Here is a 22316-nt window from a genome sequence, read left to right on the forward strand (position 1 = left end):
CTAAAAGTTGATGGGAAAGAAACACTTTTATTTTTCATTTATGCCTGTCCCTACTACTTGAATTTTTAAAACCTTTCACATATATTCTTTTTTTCTGCATGAGTTCCTTTTGTAATAAAAAAAACTAACTAAAAAATGAAATCATAGTTTTCACAAAAAAGCAGAGTATACCAGTTACAGTACACAGTATATAGTATATACCAGTTATAGTATATATCTGATACAGTGTCTGGTACATAAAAAGCTTTCAGCAAGTTCTTGCTTATTGATCAACCTACATATCTCTAGTTACCACCTAATCAGCTAAAATAAAATCTAGTTTTCATCTCTATGAATGTTTATTTTTCCATGAATTATATTGTAAGAAATGCTCATTACCATCTCCCGAGTATATGATTTAAACTCTTAAATTCACACACCAAAAACGAAACCTACTTTTTAAAATTCCCGATTATAAACACAGTACATGTAGCTACCTGTCAACACTATTACTGCTCTTCTTATAAGCAGACTTCCTTATTAACACTGGAGGATGCTGGGCTTCTAGGAACCATACCATTTTATAGCTGTGGGTTTGCATGATATTTTCTAAGAAATTAAAGGTTACATGGAAGCATATGCCAAAGCTAACAGAGAGATTTAAATACTATTTTTTAAAATGATGTAAATGGCTAGGAAGTTTGGATGCTATGTACCGGTTAAGTGCTATACTGGTTGCCTAGTTACATCTCTGTGGAAAGGTTAAAATGGTTGTCTCTAAATCTAGAAGAAATTTAAAGTCCTAAAGTTTCATAATTAAGCCAAGGATTGCTTGCGAACCCCTATGCAGTCATGCCTGGAAACAAGTCCCCATCAGGTAATGGTGCTTGGGGATGTCTTAACGAGATTTTTAACAAAAAGCATTTATATACATGAAATTTGTGACCTTGTTCTCATTTCATTAAAGTTATTACATACGGACTCTCTCCATTTTATCACTACCAATTGCAGTCTGCTACTACAGGCTATTAAAAGACTTCCCAACCTAGCTGAAGCAACTTCTGTCACACGATAGGTGGAAGTAAGAACAGTATTCTAAATTTTTAAACTTAAAAACAAAATTTTACTGTGACCAACTCTGCAAAGTATAGGCTAGTCTACAACATAGTAACAAAAACTATGCATCGTAAAAATAACTAGTATCTTCACTCTCAGAGATGTTCCTCTTTTACCCCTCAAGGGCTTCCTAATTAGATCTCCCTTGCAGACACGATTACATCCAAATATCTGCTCCCAGTAGTGGAACAGAATAGAACCGTTTTGGTGTAGAAATTTAACATAAGTATATTAAAACAGATGCACACTTATTCTAGAATTTGAAGGCAGGGGGCAACAGTCTTTTTCTTTTTTCCTCTTGAAGTTCAATCAACATTTTGTTTGTTTTGAATTGAAGTAAAATTCATATAAAATTAACCATTAGCCATTGTAAAGTGTACAATTCAATGGCACTTAGTACGTTCACAGTGTTGTATAGCTATCACCGCTAACTAGTTTCAAGAAGGAAACCCTCTACCCAGATAAGTAGTCATTTTGATCCTTATTTACATTTACTCTCTAATTTCTCTTTGGAAAAGAGTAAGTTTAAATTACAGCATAAGAACTTGATGTGTTTTCATCTTCTGAAACTTGTTGATTCACAAAAATCAGTAAAGATTATTAGTTGAAATGAGGCTAGTCTTAGCAAAATGAAACCAGGATTGAAAGTCCTGGAAGGAAAAAACCCAAAAAGAGATTGACGAAAAAATCAAAATAATTCACAATTCTCTCCAGGCCCCATCCTTGTCAGAAAGCCAGATTCTACTTCATTGACTGATAGTGCTGAACTTTTTTTGGAAAGAAAGAAAAAGAACTGAAATAGAATGCTTTGGATCTAACAGCTACGAAAAAGTATGGAAGGCAGGAAATCATTAAATACATTAAAAAAAAAAAAAAAAAAAAAAAAAGTCTTCCAGCTCCTAAAAGTCAACTGCCTATTCTAGGGAAGCTAATTTATTTTTCTTTCAAGTACAATTACAGTTCTCTTTGCTTAGTCCCAATGACTTGGAGAATAAAAGTCTCCAAATAAAAGCCACGGAAATGTAAGGGAGGAGCCCCTAGGACCTTCAGCTTCCCTGGTTTCTCAGTGTGGCTTTCTTATGGATGATGCAGGCAGGGTACTGCAGAAGCAGAGGGGAAAGTTCCAGCAAGCTCTTTACCCGGATGCAGCAACTTGACATGGGGCTAAGTAGCTCATGCTCCACTGCTGGGAGGTCAGGAAGCACCATGTTCTTAGAGTCCAATAAGACTCCAAGACATGACCTCCTCTAATCCCCTCCCCCTGGGCATTCAAGATAGTCTTCCTAATACTGACCTCTTCTTCAACAGTCTGTGCTATCTCTTAGGAAGGAAAGTTCAATTTTGCTCTATGAAAGGCAAGAGTAAAGCTAAGAGAGCTCTGTGCTGCATTGGCAAACTTGGGCTTTATAACTTCCATGCAGGCTGACATGCTGAAAAAGATTCAGGGAGGTCCTGTGGTCACCTCAGCAGCAAAATTATTAAAGCTTCCATCATCAGAGGCAACATGCAGGATCCTGCTGGTAACACCAGAGAACTGAAAGGGCAGCTGGAGCATGTGATTTCATAAATGTGGCTGCTGCTTTCCAGTTCTGGTATACGGGTTTTTTTTTTTTTTTCTTTTTTTGTCTTTTTAAGCTGGTCTGGAAAAACATGCATATATGGTTACAGATTTTCCAAAAGAGTTGGAATAACCCCCATTTTCAACCCAAACATTATGGGTTATGGTCATTATTTGGTTCACTCAAAATTTATATTTAAACAATTCATCAATCTGACAGCTACTTTCTATTAGCGTCATTTTGTTAGACATCTGGAGTGACCAACTGTCCTGATTTGTCCCAGATTCTCCCAGTTTTAGTACCAATGGCCCTGTGTCCTGGGAAACCCCTGTCCTGGGCAAATAAGGACAGTTTGTTGCCCTGTTGCTAGCTCTAGGTTTGGACTTCAGGTCTCTACTGCTGAAGTGTCTAAAAGTGGATTTTAAGAGGACTTGCTACCAAAAAAGCAGAAATATTTTGCGGGGATGACTTACTTAATGTATGGAGGAAATGATATCATACCTAGAAACTGGCCATAATGAATACCACTATGGTCAGGTTCTGTATTATGATATTTTTCCCTCCAATTTCCACATTTTAAAGCCTAATAAATAATATGTACTATAACAGGCAGACATACAGCATAAAATAATTTGCTTCTATTCAAGCCCTTGTAATCTGAACACTGCACGCAAACCCTCCAGAGTTGGAGAATTGACAAAAGCAGCCTACTCTCTAGGGGCTACACCTATAGTACTTAAAAGTCTGGCCAAGAAAGGAACCTTTGGACTTCAACCTGTCCACTTGATCCAATGCCAGATACTTCAAGAAAACAAAAAGGATTCAGTACCTGGACCTAGAAAATGAGAACTGTAGAGTCAAGATGAGAATTGGCCTCAACAGTGTTGGAACCCTTAACCTTTTAATCCTATGTATAGACATTAGATGGTCTTAAGTCTGCTATCTGAAGCAGTTCCACCTTTCTGAAAAATTAGTCTCTTTCACTTTGTAGTAGCCAGAATAATAGCCCCCAAATATGTTCAGTCCTAATCCCAGGACCTGTAAATACATAACATTACAGATAAAGAGACTTCAAAGGCTTGATTAAATGAAGGGCCCTGGTGATGGGGAGATTAGCCTGGCTTGTCCAGGTATGCTCAATCTTATCCATGGGCCCTTAAAAAAATCAGAGAATGTTTCCTGGCTAAAAATTTACGAGATGTGACTATGGTAGAAAGACACATGGAGAGACAATGGTGCTCTGTAAAAGAGAGGCTTTGTAAAAGATGGTGGAAGCTCTAGAAGCTGTAAAAGGCAAGGAAATCAATCCAAACCAGAAAGCCTCCGGAAAGGAACACTGTCCTGTTGATACGTTGTTTTTAGCCTAGTGAAATCCCTCCAGAACAGTTAGATAATAAATTGGTGTTGTTCTAAGCCACTAGGTTTGCATTAATTTGTTACAGCAGCCATAGAAAACTAATACACCTTTCATCACAGCCGCTGTTCAATAATGCCTTAATAGTATTTTGCTTCTACCCTCAATATTTGACCATCACGTCATGTTTAATTTGCTTCCATGTATATATTTTGAAACATAAATTTAGCACTAGACCAAATATACTCAAAATGCCCCTGACAGTAGAGAACAATACTTCCTTTTACTTGTCTACTTTGTTTAGCTTCTTGCGTTTGTTAGCACAGAGCCTACTTACATAAGGAACTACTGAGCTTAACTGAAACCACTAATTTTGTATGAAGGAAAAATGCTTTTAGGTGAGTGGAAAATGCCAAATAACCTCTTTAAAGTTGTGTGCTAAGACACAGTAGTTCACAATGTTCACAATGTCTCCCTAGGGTGCTCTGCATGTCACAGTGACTGGAAGATGCCACAGCCTTTTGTGAACCAAGGACAGGGATACCAAACAGGACAATGAAGAATTGTCCCATTTGACCTGCCAGCAAACCCCATTGAGAAATTCTGCTTGGATTGATTTGAAAAACCTAAACATACTTATTAGCATGAAAGAAAGCAACTCAAAGAACATCAGATACTTATAAAAGAATCTTCATTATTAGTAATATTTGATAGAATATGGGATGTCTCAGCCCTCACCTGAAAGACATTAGGTACTAAAATCCAAAAGAACTTGACTATAGGGCAGCAAAAGCGATACATGGTCTTAAAAGCACACATGCACAAAGGGCTTTCTTCCAATCAGCTCTAGACCAGAGATTCTCAACCCTGGCTGCATGTTAAAGTCACCTGGGGAGCTTTAGGAACATCTATAGATGTTTAGGCCCCACCATGGAGATTTTGATTCAGCTGGGGTCTGGGCAGGGTCTGAAATCACGGTTTCTAGACGTTCCCCTAGAGCAGGCGTCCCCAAACTTTTTACACAGGGGGCCAGTTCACTGTCCCTCAGACCGTTGGAGGGCCGCCACATACTATGCTCCTCTTGCTGACCACCAATGAAAGAGGTGCCCCTTCCTGAAATGCGGCGGGGGGCCGGATAAATGGCCTCAGGGGGCCGCATGCGGCCCGCGGGCTGTAGTTTGGGGACACCTGCCCTAGAGGCTCTGACGTGCAGCCAGGACTGAGAACCACAGCTCTGTCGGTAGGGAGCAGCCTACTGGACATACCCACATGCATGTGGCCACTCCACAGATTTGAATCAGTTCTTCCCTTCCTGTTTTGTAGTCTAGTTATCACCACCCATTCATTCTTCCAAAAAAAGAAATCTGGGCGTTTTTCTAGCTGTCTTCCTCTCCTTTACTTCTTACCTTTGATCAGCAATTTCATCATTCTCCCAATCAAGCCCAACATTTCCAGACCCAAGACCTCCAGAGGTCTCCCTTCCAATAGTCTCTCCCCACTTCTCTGCCCCCTAAGGAATTATCCTTTTAAAAAATTCTGATTTTGTGCCCTTTTCTGCCTCCCTGCAAAGCAGAGAGAATTCAAACTCTGGAGCCTGCCCCTTAGGGTCCTTCCCAGGCTTCACCACCCTGCTTCTCTAGCCACATCTCCTCAGTCAGCTACTTTCTGGCCACCCGAAATTTCTAAAGCTTCCTGGAATAAGCCATGCCCTCTGGGGCCTCTGCGTACATTCACACTTGATTCCTTATTTTTGGAACGCCCCTCCCTTCTTCTCTGACTGAAGGCACCTCATGGATGGCTCAAACGCCCCTTTACCCATCAAGCTTCTTCCCAGACTCCCCAACTTGGTTCTGTCCTCCAGCAGCATCCGCAGAACTCTGCTCTCACCTCACTAAGCTGGGCACAAGCACCTCCTCCTTTAAACAGTTTTCTCCTCCGTGGCACTGAACAACTCTGGGCCAAGGCCTTTGTATGTTTCATGTTCATGTTCCCAGTATCTGGCACGTATTCTTTTGTTCATTCATTCAACAGTTTTATTAAATACATAACAAGTGCCAGACACCTTGCTAGATGCTGCAGGCAAACGGTTATTAAGTTATACACTATTTCTGCTCTCACAAAGCTTATATTCTTGAAAGGGACGCAGATGGTTGGATAAGCGTTTGTGGTAAAACAGGAAGGTACATCAGAGGACTGGGAGCTTTGTTTGTTTTATGCTTGCATGTTCCCGGTATATTCAAAGGTGAAGAAATGTCAAAAACAAGTTTCAAAAATGATGGCCTATTCTGAATGTTTACATTTGACAGAGTTGTATGATCATCTCATTGTTTCATTCTGTCAGCGCATCTCCAACAGATCACCTCATTCGGAGACATCAGAAGTCCACATCTGCAGGCCTTTTAAACATGAGTTAAGGAAAATTGATCCTCTTATCCTAAGGAAGGTCTGATACCTAATAAACATGAAATAAATATCTGATGAATCCATAAATGGATGGATGACTAGCTCCAGTAAAGGAAATCAGGTATGACTAGGTGTTATTTTTTATTAGCATTTGCTGTATTTCCTAAACAGTTACGTAAATAAACAACGAAAAGCCCAGCACAATGAAAAGCCCGGCACTCAAATTCAACAAGCACCCAAAATCCAACGGGGAAAGAAGAGAAGTAGGTAGAGGTATAAATGAAACAATCCCAGCCACGAGTTGATCATTGTTGAAATTGGGTGACGAGGATGTGGGAGTACATTAAATTATTCTCTCTACTTTCGTCTATGCTTGGTATTTTTCATAATGAGGTTACGTTTTAAAATGAAGGGAAAAATCTAAGTCACTGACTATAGGAAACTGTGTATCTTGGAGAGGACAAACACATTATCACCTGTCTAGGATTATGGTTACATTTCAAGTCTACAACCAGATTCAAATGCTGTAACTAGTTCCAAAAGCTAAGTAAGTTTCTGCAAGATGAAACCCAACAGCATTAGATTGACCTTTTGTTGTTGTTATTGTTGTTGTTGCTGCTGGAAAAGCCCTTCCGATGTTTACAACCATCTATTAAGAACAGGGTTTACATTTCTCTGATCTAATCTGCCTCATCTGAGATTTTCTCTCTCACAGGGTATGCCCTCAATGTCTGCCACCCTTTAATGTTTGTGCCATAGGGACACATTATGTTTATTTTACTTTTTTAAAATGTTTTACATTTTTTTTATAGAGACAGGGTTTCACCATGTTGGCCAGGCTGGTCTCAAAGTCCTGACCTCAAGCAATCCACCTGCCTCGGCCTTCCAAAGTGCTGGGATTACAGGCGTGAGTCACCACGCCTGGCCAGGGACACATTCTGTTAAGGCAGCAGCCTCAAAGCCTCTCCAAGTCAGGTTTTTGGAAGAAAGTGGAAGAATCTGGATGAAAATCAGTTTTAACTATCATTACAAAGAGCCATGTTTTCTTTAAATCCTAAAGTCATGTCAGTATTGATAAGGACTCTATGACTGTTTCTTTCAATAAAACATCACATGCTTTCATTCACAGGCCACTTTACTTTTTTTCCCCCTCTTTAAGTTCTGGTTAAATTCAAGACTCTAGAAGAAAATATTTCAGAATTCTTACCTCTTCAGTTCCTAAAGCCTGAGGCTCACTGGTAGATCCGGCTGTTGAGAAAGCAGAGAGGAAAATGAAAAATTTTTAAAGGAAAAATAACATGATACACAAGAGCTGGATGATTACAATGAACAATGTTTCTGAAACGGGGGTTGGTGGTAATGGCAGTATAGTTGTAAGGGCAGGAGGTCTCACAGGTTTACATTGCAGAGCTTAGAAACGAACCTTTTATTAACTCTTTTTCTTTTAAGAAACAGATTTGTGAAACCAGAGTCCCTTTCTTTGTGAAATCCCCTAGCGTGCAAGACAACATGAAAAAACACAGAGGCCACTTAGGAACCTAGGGGAAGCAGAGTTCTTGGGGGCAAAGTGGCAGAGGCTGTACACTAATGGAATGAAGAAGAACAATCTTTCTTCCTGACCTATCCTGATTTGCTCCAAGTCAGACCAAAGCAGCAGAGACCAACATACTCTTGCTCCAGGTGTTAGGGACAGAGTTTGAGGGCACAGTTTGTGGTATCTGGCACTTAAGGAGGGTGGAGAGGACAAGTTGGTGGTATGAGAGTATCTTTGGCACCCAAACCTTCAGGCTGTTTAGAAGTAGACGATACCGATGCCCTTAGCCACTAACGACCTCTGTGGCTATCGAGCAGAGGTGGCCCTACTTTTGTCCAGTGCTGAGTGTGGTTCCTAGGTAAGAAAGTTCCTGTGTAGATGAGCTTCTTTATTCCTGAAAAGCTATACAGTGCTCAGCTCAGACGGAATTGCTAAAGCCTCAAGGAACACTTTCCCATTCCTATTTTGCTGTGTTTGAGAACAAACAGGTATCTCACATCTAGAGTATTACGAATGAAGACAGAACTCAAATTCACAGGCGGACCAAATGAACATCGGTGTCTCCAGAGATCTCACATACTTGAGACTGCCATGTGTGCTACAATCTCAACCCAACCAATTATATTCCCAGACTACCATAAGGGCCATATGCTTTTAAATGGGATAAAGTTATCAGAAAACCATTATCTCATGATTAACGACAGCAAAAAGGAAAAAAAAAAAAGCCAAGGGCTAAAAACAACTTATTTTCAGAGAAAGAACTGTATGGTAACAATGACTAGGTGGGATGTGCTAAATAAGCCTGTTCAAGGGTGTTCTGGGTCCAGCACTCATGTATTATTGGTGATAGTGGAAGCTGCCACAACTTTTCAAGAAAGCAATCTGGTCTTGTTTATCAAGAGACTCGAATATGTCCTCAGTCATTGTTTTAGTGATGACACTCCTTGAATTTAACCAACACAAACCCAAAATGGGGACAAAGAAGAACTAAGGTGTCAGAAATAGCCTAAATATCAATAACTCAACCTATTAAGTAAAACAGAAACGCCACATGATAAAATTTTAAAACAACGAATACAAGAAATTTAAATGGGCCAGATGCAGCGGCTCATGCTTGTAATCCCAGCACTTTGGGAAGCCAAGGATGGAGGAACACTTGTGTCCAGGAGTTTGAGACCAGCCTGGGCAACACAGCGAGACACATCTCTACAAAAAAAAAGTCAAAAGTTAGCCAGGCATGCTGAGGAACACCTGTGGTCCCAGCTACTCAGGAGGCTGAGGTGGGAGGACAGCTTGAGCCCAGGAGATTGGGGCTGCAGTGAGCCATAATCATGATACTGTACTCCAGCCTTGGTAACAGAGTAAGACTCTGTCTCAAAAAGAAAAAAAAAAGAAAAAAAATGTTTAAATGATTAAAAAATGCATTTTATATTCTCTTTTTACTTTAAAGTTAATAAATACCATTACTTTAAAAAGTAACTTAAAGTTACTTAACTTTATTGTAAAGTAAAAAAAAATATAAAATGCATTTTTTGTCATCTAAATTTTAAACAAAAAAAAAATAAAATGTTATACATAGTGTGACCTCAATAATTTTCTAAAATACATATTTATACATATTTTTTTCTAACATGTGTTTTCTGTCTTAATGTTTTTCTAATATATATACATTAACATACACATATATTGCATCATATAACACATTTTCTTGTATAATTATACATAATATCTTTCTGATACATAAGACTAGAAGGAAACACATCAGAATATAAATATATTTCCTCTGTTCCGTAGAGTAACAGAAACGGCAGAAATTGCTAGATATGCCTTAATATCTGCTCTCCTCTTCCTCCACGGTTTTAATAGAATTCTAAGCTAAGCAGCTACTTTCCCCAACCTCTCTTGCTGAAAGCTATGTGGCCATGTGACAAAATTCAATGGTACAGCATCAAAAGTGTTATGTGTAACTTCTGGGTCAGGCCCTCCCCTTCCAACTTCTTCTATCCTGCCTATTATAGCAGGGCCCTTACGACAAGCCACCTTAGACAATGAAAGCAAGAGAAACATACGACAACGGGATAGAAGGAGCCTGGGTCTCTGCATGACCTCGCGGAGCACAGCTACCTTACCAGTCCTGGGTCATCCATGACTGGGTTGCTCCGTTAACAAGAAATAACTTCTAACTTACGTTAGCGACTGTGAAATCAGGCCTCTGTTACATGCAGTTCAACCAGAAACTTAGACGGAGCAATTTTTATTTTTTTCTTTTAAATTATAAGTATTTTCCACATTTTCAATAATCAATATGAATTACAGAAAAAGCAGAAAAAAAGTAAGTTAAGTTTTTTTTACTACTGTTAAGAAATTAAAGTTATAGTAAAGTTTGGGCAACATGTGCCTTCTTTCCACATATGAGAGGAAAAACGAAATCTATAGTTTAAAAAGTTCTGCTTTAAAATCTGATTGAGGCATACTCTAACAGTAAAACTTCAGTCAGTACATTATAATTATTTATTTCAGAAGACATCCAGACTTTTTTTTTTTGAGACAGGGTCTTGCTCTGTCATCCAGGCTAGAATATAGTTGCGTGAATGTGGCTCACTGCAGCCTCAACTTCCTGGGCTCAAGTAATCCTCCTGCCTCAGCCTCCCAAGTAGTACCTGGGACCTCTGGTGTGCACCACAATGCCCAGCCAATTTTTTTTATTTTCTGTAAAGACAGAGTGTCTCTACATTACCCAAGCTGGTTTCAAACTCGGGGGTCAAGCAATCCTTCTGCCTCAGCCTCCCAAAGTGCTGAGATCACAGGTGTAGGCCAATACACCTGGCCAGACTTCTTAAAGTACATTTAGAAACAGTCTTAAAAACAAATTTGTATGTACATTCATGCCTTTAATTTAAGGGTACTGTTTGTTCTTCACATGGAATTATACTGGATCACTCCTACAGTAATTCCACTGGCCCAAGAATTTGGTTGACTATCCATCAACTGCGTGTCCGCTTTGATTTTATTTTCCCTTGGAATACTAATAGATTTGGCAGAGCTCACATAACCTCCCTGGTGGCCTTTGTGTCCCATAGGCCTCCATTATAAGATGGCTGTCCAAGATAAAGGAGTCATCACTAGTCCATAAAATAGAGGGAAAGATATCTTGCCTACTTGGGAATCAGATCTGAAACGACGGTCTCATTAAAACCAGTCTTTAACCATACAGGAAGAATAACATGACGATATCATTTAAACCTGCAATAATGTTCATCAGCAGCATTTGGTGCCTTTTAGATGATCATTAAAACCTTGTGCATAGATCTACAAGATACTCCACAAGGTTGACCTTAGAGACTTACATGAAGTCATGTATCAGAGAAAGAAACTACTTTTCCCCTTTTTTCCCAAGAGAATGCCAAATGGTCCTTTTCTCCCTTGTGAACCACAAGACCCAAAACGAATATGGCTAACTTATATTCAATAACAAAGGCAAGATGTCAGTTTCTTCACTTCCCTCTCAGAATGACTAGGCCAGTGCATTCTCAAGAAACCCCTTCACTCTCTCCTGCAGCAGGCTAATTGAAGCTGATAGTCAAACCTCTGAATTCTGTTTCTCTCCCCCTCTTGCCTTTACAGGAACATAATAAGCAAGCCAACTCAACGGACCTAATTACCATGGTAACAACAGGCACCGTGATTATGAGTGTGTTTGTTTTTCAAAATGACTCACAGATTGTTCCCCCAGAAGCCCCAGACACACAGGTTTCTGGCTGGTTTACAAAATCCATCTGAAGTTTTCTTGCAAATATCTTGTGTCTATTATCATAACTGGTGTGATGAAGAGAGATTCATCAAATCAAATATGCCTTTCTCCTTAAGGATGAAAAAAAACCATTTTGTTCCTTAAACACTCTGAGATTAATCAATTTAAACCTCAGGTTTATAATGAAATTAATTTGAGTTTATACACTGGAGATAATTAATCTGTTCCTAATTTAAATAATTAAGGTATTTCATAACATAGTTTTAGAGATCCAAATGAAACAGTCAGGTGAAATAAACTCTGTGGTGAAAAATATGAAATAAATATTCAAATAGCCTAAATCTTTGGGTACATAACCACATGTAAAGTGCCATAAAAGAACAGATGTCAGTCTTAATAACAAGATGTTTTTAAATTAATCTATAAAACAACAGCATTTATTTTTAAAATGCAAACAAAAGAGTCCAGACATTTGGAAGAACTGTGGACTACTTCCACTCATTTAATTAATAAATATTATTTAAGACCCTCTATGAACTAAGCACCATTGTTTATAACTGGAAAATCACAATAGGTCTTAGGGAAGACTATTTTCTCACTGGAGGCAAAGGCCATGGGCATGGCTCAATGCGGTATCTTCTCTTAGTAAGCTCCTCTGTTTCACAAGGCACCATTCTGGGTAAAGCTATCAGTGAGAGGGAACATTACCTAATGATTATGCCAGGCTCGGAATTCAGAGTCCTAACATCGGCATCACAGTGGACTCCCTCAACAAAATAACAAAACAAAGCAAAACATATATATATGCTAGTAATTTTGATATGTTGATTTCTTCTGTGTAAAGTAGAAATAAACCCTATTAAAAAATTTTTTTAATGGAATTTATATAAATCTATTTCACTTAAATCCCTTGAGGCTAACATAATACATTACACACAGAACACATACACACACACAAAATAATCATTTAAAATTACTATATCCAAACAGCTACTGTACGGTAACGATAATGTATTTTTTCTCTAGAGTTCGAAGGGAAAACCCGAGTGTTTCCGTCAATATAGGCTACCTTATTTATGGCAACAACTCAAAACTCTCTGGCTGATTTGTGCAAAGCTTATTTCTCACTTTCCCTCCAAGTCCATTGCGGTTTGGCAGAGATGATCGTCATGTTGTCTTGACTGTAGGGCCCAGGCTTAAGAGTGCAGAGCCCACTCTGTCCTCCAACCACTGCACTCACATGCTGGTTCTTATGGCTTCTTCCAGAAAGTGACACACTTTACTTCTGCCCACTTCATCGGCCAAGGCAAAGCATGTGGCCACACCTAACCAAAGCAGACTGGGAAGTGGAAGCTTATCATGAGTGGGAAAGAAAAACTGGAGATATTTATGGCTAAGCACATGGATTCCTAAACAAATAGCACAAACCTGAGACTAACACTTAACGAAGTCAAAACGGCATCTGAGGATAATAGGCTTCCTTAGGGGATGACTTACTCCAAGGTCTGAGCACCTATGATTAATGTTGGGCCACAGTAATCACTTCTGCAGAATTTGGTACAAATCCCTTGCATAGAATAAAAGATACTCCGCTGCAGATATGTCGTAACAATAAGTTATACTAATAATATATTTGTTTTGAATAATTATAGTACAATTCAGGCACCTTGCTAAACATTTCACATTAATAAATGTATTAATAAGTACATTTACAATAAAATTACATAATACTGTAATTTTCTCCTGACGGTTTTGTGAAGTAGGTATCATCTTATTTCCTATTTTATAGACGAGGCAACTGAGGCATAGAGAGCTTAAGCAACTTGCCCAAGTAATTTTGACTCCAAACTGATGTTCTTGAACTACTACATTCTCCTATGTGTTGTCTTTGAATGTTACTTTTCTACACTACAGTACTTTATCATTATTTTCAGATGAATAAGAAAAGACTAGTTGGACCATTTTTTTTTCCTAGGAATTTTCACCTCTACTTAAATTTTTCTAATTAATTTTAAAAGTCATAAAACCATTTAATATCTACTTTTTTTCAAAGAAAAAATAAAACTGTCAGTGAAATGTCTTAAGGCCTATACACAGCCATGTTCCCTAAACACAACCATCATTCGTAAGGTTTAAAAAAACGGCAAAGGATGAATTCAGTTCTCCCAAACAAAGCCTCTAAAATGAGAGTAAGGTGTTTCTTTCAGTTTAAATTTTTCACAATTTTTCTTATATGAGTCTAACACAGATGGGATAAATGCCCTCCTTAAACAGAGCTCTGTTGGCAAAGTCTAGAATCAACTGACTTTCCTGTTTAAAAATGCAAATCTAAGAGTAGGAGGCACTCCATCATTTATTAGAAAAAGTGCTCCTACCATTAATGCTTAGTCTGTTACGATGAACACGCACAGAAATACACCACAGAGACAAGCAGTCAAAACACTGTAATGACAGCAATTCCACTGAAATTTCTCTTTTCCACTATTGCTCCTGCACATACATAATCTCTGAAATACAATGCCCAAGTAGGAAGTAGGAACTATACAGAGAATGCAACGATAATGGAACTGTATGTGTTGCCTCTGGAGCTGGAAACTTTTCTAAATAACTCATAATCAGAAATTCCAGAGATGACCCACTCTTCTTTACAGGTACTGTAACCAACAAAATACCTACCTCCCTAGCGAAAACAAGGTTTTCATTTAAGTCTGACAGGTACTACACACAGAACACTGGCGTCTCTAGCTCATTACTTGGCCCAGGGTAGATTTTTATATAGACCAAATTGATTTAAATGACCAGTGAGGAAAATTCAATTATATATACATTTTACAATGCGGAAATGCAGGGCTGGTTGTCTAAATTAAATGCTATTCTTATTGCTTTATAGGACCTGATGTATTTCCTTCTGGAATATTTTGTTTAGAAGGTTATTCTTTACTTTGCCTAGCTTCTGCCAGTCTGTATTTTTCACCGGGATTCTTCCTCTGGCCTACCTAGATCATCACTACCAACAAAAACCAGGTTTTTAAAAATACATATTTTAACTTTTATTTTAGAGTCAGAGGAACATGTGCAGGTTTGTCATGTAGCCAAAAACAAGGTTTTTGTTCCATTCAGTGTGGTGTGATATTGCTCAGTTATTTAAATTTTTTGCCCTTGATATTTTCACTTATAAAATGGGAATAATAGTAGTGACTGACTCTATTGACCCACTAACTCCCTCTTCTTGCTAATAGAACCAGACCCTTTTTCTGGGGTCTGATGACTTTGTTCTTCAGAGAGGTTCTCCATAGCCTCAGGAGGAAACTCAAATTAACCAATCACAGCAGTCTTGTCTGCCTAGTTACTCATACATATAGCATGTGAGTTGTGAGGGGAAATTCCACTGGACACCTTTAAAAAGAGCTGCAGCAGGGCAAGGTAGCTCACGCCTGTAATCCCAGCACTTTGGGAGGCCAAGGTGGGAGGATCTATTGAGCTCAGGAGTTCAAGACCAGTCTGGGTAACACGGTGAAACCCCATCTCTACTAAAATACAAACATTAGCTGGGCATGGTGGTGTGCACCTGTGATCCCAGCCAATCAGGAGGCTGAGGTGAAAGGATCAGCCTCCCACCTGCAGGTTGAGGCTGTAGTGAGTTATGATCATGCCACTGCACCCCAGCCTGGGTGACAGAGTGAGACCCTGTCTCAAAAGAACAAAAAGAGCCACATAAGAAATCAGCCACCCCTTGATATGCCTCTACATATTGAAATATGCCTATAATTCCAAAATTCTAGAAGCCATGTCCACATAGTGAGGTGTCAACCTGCTGAAGGTGTCACAGTAGGAGGAAGGGAAGAATCCAGTTTGCTAAGGATATTAGCCAGCTACCACATAGTAGCTGGATAACTACTCTGAAGTTACCCTCTTTTCAGAAGGTCTTGAGATCAATTTCCTATTGTTTATGCCACGTTAGTAGGGTGTTCTTTTACAAGCAGCCAGAAATATCCTGATAGAAAAATACTGTCCTTATTTCATAGGGTTATTTTAAAAACTAGACAAAACGGTAATGTATATAAAGTATCCGACACAAACTGAATGCCTAACAAATGCTTATTCTCAACTTGATTCTTGACATATGTTGATCTTCATTCATTCAAACTAGTTAGTGCTTTCTTTCCTCTGTTTGATTTGAATGACTCCTCTAGGAGGTTTTCCCTGGTTCCCCAAAACAGAATTCAGGGCAGAAGTCACTGCTTTCTCCTTTTTATTCAGATAAAGATAACATCAAGTACCTCAGGTTGTTTTAAATAATAAGAATGGTGTTTAATTCAGACAAGTGGTGTAGTCCTAATTGCAGTATAGAAAAAAAAATGTAATCAAACAGAGTAGTCTTCCTGACCGTGTAAATAAATTTGAACGAAATAAAACCATACCCAGATCAACTAATCAACATAGCGGCCAAGTGTTCTACATTTGGAGTCCACAAAGTTTACTGAAAAGCGGCTTTCTGTAGAGAAAAGACATATTTTGTAGATTATGGTACATGTATGTGAAGAAGGCCGCATTTCCTCTGAAGTTTCTCCTTATCCTTACTTCAGAAAGGCACCTGCACCTTCTGCTGAAAACCTTCTCCACAAGCCCCCTTTGCCCCAATATCTTTACATGGCTCACTCCTCACCATCATTTTGGTCTCAACTCAAATATCACCTCTTTAGAGAGGCATTCAGGGATTACCCCCCAACAAAATAATATCCCACTTACCCCTGATAGCATAGGCACAGTCTCCACCATTCAAACTGTTCCTACTTCAATCCATCGAAGCACTCACCACTACCTGATATTTTCTTTTACTGTAATTCATTTATGCCAATGGGTTCCAATCCTGGTTTAATTACTCTGGGGTGAGGTTGGGACATAGATATTTTTTTCAAAGTACCCTCTCAGTGATTTCTAATGTGCAGTTGGATCTAAAACCCACTAGTTTATGTGTTTATTGGGTTCTCTCCCAATTCTAGAATGTAAGTTTCAAGAAAACAAGTAGCTGGTTTTTTCATCCTCATCTCCCTGGCATCTTGAAGAGCACGTGGCTCACTGCAGATGTTAAGACTTTGAACAGACCCACTAATTGTATTATAATTATATTTCTGAATTGTCTGTTTTCCCCACTAGTCTGTGAGCTCTTAGAGGACAAGTACTATGTCCAGCCCACTCTGCATCAAAAAATGAGTCACTCAAGAAGGTTCATTAAATAGATGAATGATAAACAAACTGCATTGTGTGCTGTAAGGAAGATAAAGATGAAACCAGATGTGACCACTGTCCTCAAAGAGCCTGGAGTGTGCTCAAAAGAAAAAACTAAAAAACCATGTGGGTTGCTGTTATACACACTAGAATGAGCTAGATGCTATGATGAAAGAATAAAAGATTTCAGAGGAAGCATTGTTTTTTATTGGGGAAAAAAGGGAAGAAACCAAGGGAGGCTTCATGAAAGAGGCAGCATTTGAACTGAGCTTTACAGGCCTAATGGAATTTGGTTATTCAGAGAAGTAAGACTGTGAGGGTGACGTATGGAAGGGGAAGCAGGAACTAACTTATCCCAGGCAGAGAGAAAAGAACTCGAAAAACAAATCAGCCCAACCGAAGGTCATGGGGCCTGAACTGAGACACTGGCTACAAACATGGAAAAGAGTCAGTATCAAGACATTTTCCCACTCACAACTGTGAAGGGCTATGCAACATCCTGCAACTAGGGGTGCTTCGTGAGGAAAAGAGTGAAGTTGAATTGTCATAACTGAGGTAATGAGAAATGGGGTGTCATTATCAGTCATGAAATCAGGTGAAGAGCTGGTTTTGACATGGGGGAAAGGTGATGGTGAGCATGGTTTTGAACATGTGAGTTTCATTTTCTGTAGGGTAGGTGTCTAGTGAATTTGCAGGCAGCTTGCTGTGCAAGCTGAGAGAGGAGGTGAGAGATCAGAATGGTTAATTAGATTTGGGATTGACCCACGCAGTGACAATGACTAAAATCACAGGATGAATTTGATTAAGGGAGAGGGAGAAATTAAATGGCCAAAGATTTGTATCTTGAGAACACTCAAAATCAGGGAACAGGAACTGAAGTTAGTGAAGTTGGAGACTTCTGAAAGGTAGGAGGAGATCTGTTTCATCTACTACTTAATTACTTTGTGTGCGTATGGAAAAATTAAGCATGTTTATAGGCAAAGAGGAAAGGCCGAATAAAGAGAAGAAACTAAATATATAGGAAAGATGGAATTCTTGTCACAACATAATTCCTTAGAAAGTAAAAGGGAATGGGATAGAGAGTCCAAGCAGAGGGTGTACTCTTGGCTTGATGGAAAGGCTACGTTCACTTGACTTAGGAAGAAGAGGAGAATGAGTGATGTGGATGATGCAGATGTTTCTATCCCCTCCATATCCATATGTTGGGACCTGATCCCTAGTACAATGGTATTAGGAGGTGAGGCCACCTTCGCAGGTGATTAGGTCATGAGTATGGAGTCCCATGAATGGGATTAGTGCCCTCATAAGAGAGACTGGAGGGAGCCAGCTGGCCCATTCTGCCATGTGGGGAAACACAGAAAGTGCCATCTATGGGCCTTTGCAGACATTGATCTTGAACTTTTCAGTCCATAGAAGTGTAAAAAAAAAAAGAAAAAGAAAAAAGAAAAAATAAGATTTTTGTTGTTTCTGGGTTACCTCCTCTGTGGTAATCTGTGACAGCAGTTTAAGTGAACTAAAATAAAGGAAGACATGGGGAAATTTTGAGGTGGTAAGAATGAAGCTGAAGAAGCCTGTAATATGTGTCTTCTCAGAAACACAGAAGGTGAGGTCACTTCTAATGAATAAAGGCAGTAGGGACTTGGTCGAATGGTTTCCATTGAAAATGCACAGGAGAGAGTGAACAGTGAAATAAAAAGCAAAGGAGGAAGGAATTTTGAAAGAACAGTAATGGCCCCACTGAGATGCAGTGAATCTGGAGTAGAACAAGTCAGCCCAGTTTTCAGCTACTCTCCTCTACTGGGGAGTGCTGGGTTCGAAGAACAGGGGAATGCCTGACCCCACTCTTGGGCTGGCCAGAGAGCGAGGGAAGGCCAGGGAACAGGGAAGAAGCGGTCAAGAGAATGGTTTTTCAAAGCCTTTTCATTAAGAGCTTGACTGTTTACACATATTTGCCAAGAGATAAAGGGGCTGATCCTGACTTATCTTGAGCCTGGGAATACAGTGATACCACTTCTAAGAAACATGTTATCACTGAAGTTTGAAAATGGAGCTCCCTTGTTTTCAGGGTTTAATGAAGTCCTCTAGAGATTGTCTGAACATTGACGACCACTAAATATAACTTGTTTTCTTTAACATAAGAATTTTCAAGAACCATATATATACAGATATGTCTAATACTCTTACATGAAAATTTAAATCTCTGTTCCACAGTGGTATCTTTTACACATGAACAACTTTGTACACAGAAACTTCATATTTACATAGGGTACTAAATGTAAACAGTCTACTCTTTTTAAATAAAAAACAAAACAGTTTGGTCTTACAATTTTAAACGTGATAATGCATAAAGACTGGCTAATATGGAGGTAAGAGAAATGGAGTTTTAATTGGGAAGTAAGGAATTAATGAACTATGCAACTCTAAACTCCAGGCCTATTTTATTATCCCTTATAGAGAGGTCAATATAGGCTAGCTCACCCCAAGATCATTTTTAGCTTTACCATTTTCTAGCATGTCCCAGACCAGGGACTAAGTTCTTTTTAAAAATTTTGTTTATTTTTAATTGAAAAATAATAATTGTGTATATTTATGGGGTACAATGTGATGTTTTGATACATGTAAACATTGTGATGATCAAATCAGGCTAATTAACATAGCCATATCTTGGGAATGAGGGTGAGAGACTAAATCTAACACAGCACTGCAACTCCTCTCCCACTCAGATCTAGTAAAGCCAGGCACTTGGGTTCTTCCAGTAATTGTAGAATGAACAGATTTGCAAATAAAATAAAATTGGGGTCATTATTTGCAAACTTGCCCCCACCTCCCTCCCCGCCCCCCAGCACATGGACAAAGTGCATTACAGAAAGTTAACATTTATCATTAAGGAGCTCTTCAAACCTTTTAAGGTCAATGTCTGCTCCCACACCATAAAGCTCAGATATTGTTCCTATTTAGTAGGGTCCCCACTGATGGTTCCGCCCAACTCTCCTCAGCTTCACCATACCCTGCGTCACCAGTTTCAGGATTAGGAGTAAAATCTGTCTTGGAAAAGGAAACAGAGGATTCACTATTTTTAAAAGTGAAATTTTGGTTAGAATCGCACTTCATTAGTAGAAACTTGTCTCAGAAACCTGTTGCATTGTTTAACTACGATAGCCCCTCCCTACAAGTTAATGCCCTCCATTGTGAAGGATTTGAGAGCAATTCAGTACTTCAGTCTCTTTCCTCTTTTCCTGACTGTGCTACCTATTGAGCATTTTTCTCTGCTAATGAGAGGGGACAGTGGTGGTAACCTGGTCTAAGATTTGGCCAGTAGAATCATTGGTGTGACTATCTACAATAAAGGTTTGAATTTCACTATCAGGTTCTTACATTACCAACTAGCAGAAGCTATATTTTCTTACTCCTTTTATTTTAAATGTTACTTTCGAGAGAAGTATTTTATTTGGGCAGGGATAATACGGCTGTATAAAGGAGGTTAAATACAAAGATTATGATTACGATCTAATGATACATTATGTTAAAAGATCCCATTTGAAAATATCTCCTCAAAAATCTGATTAAAAATTGGCAAAGATTCTCAACACAGTATTTCTGGGGAAAAACATCAGCAAGGAATATGAATAGACATTTTTCTAAGAAGATACACGAATGGCCAATAAGCACACGAAAAGATGCTCATCACCACTAATGATCAGAAAAATGCTAATAAAAACCACAAGGAGATACCACTTCATACCTCTTTAAAAGGCTATTATCAAAAACATAAATAAAAAACAAAATAAATTTCGATGAGAATGTGGAGAAATTAGAATCCTTGTTCGTTGCTGGTGGGAATGTAAAATGGTACAGCTGCTATGGAAAACAGTAGGGCAGTTCCTCAAAAAATTAAATATGTAATTACTGTGTTCCACCAATTTCACTTCTGGGTTTTCAAAAGAAGTAAAAGCAGGGACTCTAACAGATATCTGTACATCTGTGTTCACAGTAGTATTATTTACAATACCCAAAACGTGGCCCAAGTGCCCATCAGAAGAGAATAAACCAAGTATAGTCTATACATTCAATGGAATAGTATTCAGCCTTAAAAGGAAAGAAATGCTAGCACATGCTACAACATGGATGAATCTTAAAGACATTATGCTAAGCCTATTACCCCAGTCACAAAAAGACAAATACGTATGATTCCACTTACATGGGGTATTTGGCCAAATTCATAGAGACAGAAAGTAAAATGGGGCTTTCCAGGGGCTGAGAGAAGGAGAGAAAGAGGAGGTATTGATTAATGAGTATAGAATTTCAGCTGTGCAAGATAAAAACAGTTCTGTAGACAGACGACAGTGATGATAACGTCACAGCAATATAATCGCTACCACAGAACTGCATGCTTAAAAAATGGTTAAAATGGGAAATGTTACGTTACGTATATTTTATCATTCTAAAAAAAGTCTCCCTAAACCTGTGAGGCAGTGGTAAAGGTCAAGAATATGCTAACTTTTCTTTATGCCACCAAGAAAGAAAAAAAAAAAACATTTGAGTGCCTTCTATGTAGAAAGCGCTCACTTATCCGAACACAAAAGTAAAAACAAAGCCAAAAAAAAAAAAAAAAAAAAAACAACCAACACTTTGATTATGTACTACTAATCCTTCTTTACAATGAGGAAACTTCGTTTCCTAAGTTAATGCACCACATCAAGTAGTAAGAACCACTGATAAGATTAAAAGACAGATCTGCCTGGCTCCAAAGCCTGCGTTCTTTCCATTCCACAGTGTTCTTTCCTCCTATCCACAGAAGTATTTTATGAACAGCCTTTCTACTTTGACTATACAACTTTTAGACTTAAAAGTTGGGCCTGCTTTCCGAAGCAAGCTAAACAAAGTCAGTCAACCAAACACATTCACTATGTGCCCACCATACGAGGCCCCGGGCTGGCCACAAAATAATGGAGTCATGTTTCCATTCAGCCATTGGCCATATGGCAGAAAAAAAAGTTCAATTAAAATTTCAGTGTTGGTCTACTCCTCAAAAGCCAGCGAATACCCCAAGCAAAACCACTATGTCTTTCAATGTTCCATATGGCCAGAATAAGTGGAAATAGTTTCATTTTACAGCGTAGAAGCATATTCATCTTTTTCCTAAACATTCCACCATCATAGCTACTGATCTGCTGTTACTCACTAATGTTCTGCTTCAAGCCGAAATTTAACAATGAAGAAAATGTTTTGTGCTATGCAGAAAATAGGCATCTCTTAGTGTTTTCAGAAAGACAGCAGGGCTCTCTTGACTCTACTATGCCCATTGGACAAGGTTTCATTTTCTTACTCATGTGTGAAAAACACACAGAAGAGTAACACAGGTTGTGTGTGTCTCCCCAAACAAAGCAGGGT

General features: G+C 38.8%; 1 protein-coding gene across 1 annotated transcript in view; it reads right to left on the bottom strand.

Annotated features, from left to right (window-relative positions):
• GNG2 (G protein subunit gamma 2) overlaps positions 1–22316 on the bottom strand; it is a 113241-nt gene that overhangs the window by 88779 nt on the left and 2146 nt on the right. The window contains exon 2 of the mRNA XM_010341080.3: positions 7619–7659. The gene's annotated coding sequence lies outside the window, so the exon portion shown is untranslated. The remainder of the gene's footprint in view (positions 1–7618; positions 7660–22316) is intronic.

This window comes from Saimiri boliviensis, chromosome 2 (genome assembly GCF_048565385.1).
Source record: "Saimiri boliviensis isolate mSaiBol1 chromosome 2, mSaiBol1.pri, whole genome shotgun sequence".
NCBI classification, from domain to species: Eukaryota; Metazoa; Chordata; class Mammalia; order Primates; family Cebidae; genus Saimiri; species Saimiri boliviensis.